Genomic DNA, 3,578 nt, shown 5'->3' with positions numbered 1-3,578 from the left:
GCATGTGCGCTCGCCAGACAGACAGAGAGAGACATAGAGACAGAAAGCGAGAAATCACCCCCCAGGGGGGATGGTCACACTGCAGTCCAATCCCTTCTCCTCCATTCTCCTCTCGGGATCCTGGGCATGCACGCACACGCGCCCAGCGTGAGTTCTAAGCCACCGGGTCCAGGACGCAAACCGTGGTCGACTACGTGGGAGTCCAGCGACATAGCCATTACGCTAACTGCTGGTTCCCTGCACTGGGAAACCTATTGAGGGTACCACTCTGTCAGTAAATAAACTTGAAAACAATACAAATAAAGACAATAACTTCCTAGGAAAGACTGGAAGGAGGTAAATGTACTAGGCTTGAGAATCTCTCTTCTTGGCAAAGGGAACAGCAAGGGCAAATTCTGGAGGCTGGAGCAGGTCGGGTATGCCCAAGCAACAGCAAAAGGGTGGGATTTAGGAGGCAGGAGAGGAAGGATCAAATGAGAGTAGGAGGAGTTGAGTATAGGGAGATCATGGGGGTTGCACCATGGTCTTGAGGATGTGACTTTCTCTAGGTGACATGGAGAGTTGCTGGAGGGATTTGAGTAGAAGAAGCATATTTCCATTTCTAATTTACAAGGCTCCCCCTGGCTGCTGCGTTAAGAAAAGACTACAGTGAGAGTAAAATTAGACATGGAAGACCAGATGGGAGAATTTACCTACTTGTTAGGCAGGTTTGGGGCTTATTTTGCAGTTGAACACTTTATGTAGAAAATGATTATTTGTATTTGTATTAGGAATGGCCTATTTAAGACCTGTGCTGATTCTTCTATTAGAATATTTATCTTTGGGCCAGCAGGTGGTGTGATGGTTAAGGTGCTAAATTCCTACATGGTTGACTGTGGTTCAAATCTCAGACCTGGCGGCTTGAAAAATCACAACAAATAAATAAATAAATGTTTTTAAAAAAGAAAATTTATCTTTTCTTATGGTTTTACAATGATATTATGAATGTAGCTTTTTAATTTTAATTGCTTATTGGTCTTTTGTCTAAGATCAAGTAAAGAATATAGCTTTTTATCTATCACATATTTATAGTTTTACCTTCCCAACTGTCCTTTTTTATTTCTTCTCATATTTTTAAGCAAATTATTTTATTTAACTTTATTTATTTATTCATTTTTAAATTTGATCAGAGAGGGACAGAGCAAGAGAGGGAGAGAGACAGAGAGAGGGAAAGTGAGAAAGCAGGCTGCCAGGTCCCAGAATTGAACTGTGGTTGGCCATGTGGGAATCCAGTGCCCTTAGCCACCATGTCAACTGCCAACATCCTCTTCTTATATTTTACTATAGGACACATGTGCTCACCAGGGAGAGAGAGAGAGAGAGAGAGAGAGAGAGAGAGAGAGAGAGAGAAAGAGAGGAGTGGGAGAAAAAGAGAGATAAAGTGAGAAATCTCCCCCTCCTCCACCTGCCAAGGGAGATGACCACATCGCAATCCCTTCTGCTCCATTCTTCTCTTGGGATTTTGGGCATGCATACACACCCAGTGTGTTCTTCAAGTCGCTGGTCCAGGATGCAAACTGCACAGTCAGCCATATGGGATCCAGCTGCCTTAACCCTCCCCGCCACCTGCTGGACCCCAAATTGGTCTTTCAATTTAATGCTATCTGTAATTTTCTTTTAGAGGTTTTTGCTATAGGGTGCATGCACTCTCCAGAAAGACAGAGACAGAGAGACAGAAAGTGAGAAATCACCCCCCAGGGGGAATGGCCACACCATAATCCCTTCTCCTCCATCCTCCTCTTGGGATTTTGGGCACACACACACACGTGCCCGGTGTGAGTTTAAGCCACTGCGTCCAGGACTCGAACTGCGGTCGACTACATGAGAATCCAGTGACATAACCATTATCCCAACTGCTGGTCCTATAATGATTTTAAGATTAAGAAAATTTAAATTTTTATGAGGACAGATATAGTATTTTTCTTTAAGGATCTGCTTATTTTTATCATACTTAGAAAGCATTTTGCCAAGATTATTGCTTCAGCCTAGGTTTTTAAATTTGTAAGCAGTAGATGATGACATAATTAAAAGGAACTTCATTAAAATCCATAGTGGGTTTTGTTTTAATTTTTGCTTTGTTTTGTTTTCTAGGCAGAGTCTTGCTGTCTTGATCCTGCCTCAGCCTCCCAGCCGGCAATACAAGCATGTGCCACCACACCTGGCTCTTCTTTTCTTTCTTTCTACTTTTTTTTTTTTTTTTTTTTTTTAGATAGGTCTCACTGTGTTGTCCAGGCTAGCCTTGAGCTCACGATTCTCCTGCCCCACCTTCCCAAGTCATTGGGCTTACAGGTGCAGACTAACATGCCAGGTTTTCAGGTTGAAACTGGAACCCAGGCCTCTGCTGAGCACAGCATCTTAGCAGTGCCTGCCACCAGAGCTGTGCCATACCTGGGATTTAAATAGAAGCCAAGACACCGGGGACACTGTCAGGCTGTCTGGGATACTAGAACCAAGACCCAAAGCTGTTCAGAATCAAGGCATCTTCTCTGTCCATTTCTGAGTTTGCCTGCTCTCTCCTTCTGCTTCTCTAACAGCTATTTCCTTCTCCAATCAATTGCTTATTCACACACGTGGCTCTGATGTGGCCACCCCAGTTCCAGTAACATCGACAAAGGGACTAGCATCTCTATGCCCCAATTTCAATTTTGGGAAGAAGAAGCTAATTCACACAGTCCGTCACTGTAATCGATTGGCTTGTCTGGGGGTCAAGTGCGTACTTTCTATCATTTGAATAAGTCTCCCCCACCCCCACCACCACATTCATGTGCTCAACCATTATAATAGGATTCAGAGGGTGAAAACTTAATCTGATTTTGTGTCAAAAGGTGGAGCTAAGGCCTCCATGATTGCATCTGGTAGTTTTATAAACAGGGAATGAGATCAGAGTACAAAGAGAAAGGCACATAGATATAGATCATGTTCTGCTCTGTTGAAAGTTCTGCCTTCTGCTATTTTGGAATGCCTTTGGACTTCACAGCCTCCAGAACTGTGAGTCAAAATAAATTCCTATTCTCTTAAGTGTACCTAGTCTCAAGTATTTCCATTAGCAACACAATAATGCACTAAAACAATTCCACACCCCACAAATGAGCTGTGGCCTGGGAGTGTGGGAATCACAAGCTAGAAGTGTGAGCCAGATGGTGGTGCTGTGGTAAAGCACAATGCTCTGCAAGAGTCCCACACAGGAAGATTTCCAGTTCAAGTCCAGAGACCTCCCAGTGTACACTGGGTACATGCTGGCCCAGGATTGAGTCTGACTGAAGAATGGGGAGTAAATCACAGCATCAAGACCATATTAAGGGTGCTGTGTTTCTCTCTTTCTGTCTCTCTTGCTTATGGAGGAAAGAAAGAAAGAAACTTAATAAAAATACAGTGATTGGGCCAGCAGGTGGCATGCTTAGGGTGCTGGACTTACACATGGCTGACTGTGGTTTGAGTCCCCAGACCTAGAGGCTTGCTTTTACATTTTCCCTTTTTCCCTTTCTCTCTCTGTCTCTCCCTGGTCAAATTAAAAAAAAAAAAAAAAAAAAAAAACAAAG

The sequence above is a fragment of the Tupaia chinensis genome, unplaced genomic scaffold (genome assembly GCF_000334495.1).
Source record: "Tupaia chinensis unplaced genomic scaffold, TupChi_1.0 Scaffold000314_1, whole genome shotgun sequence".
Lineage (NCBI taxonomy): Eukaryota > Metazoa > Chordata > Mammalia > Scandentia > Tupaiidae > Tupaia > Tupaia belangeri.
This window is presented reverse-complemented; position numbering follows the sequence as displayed.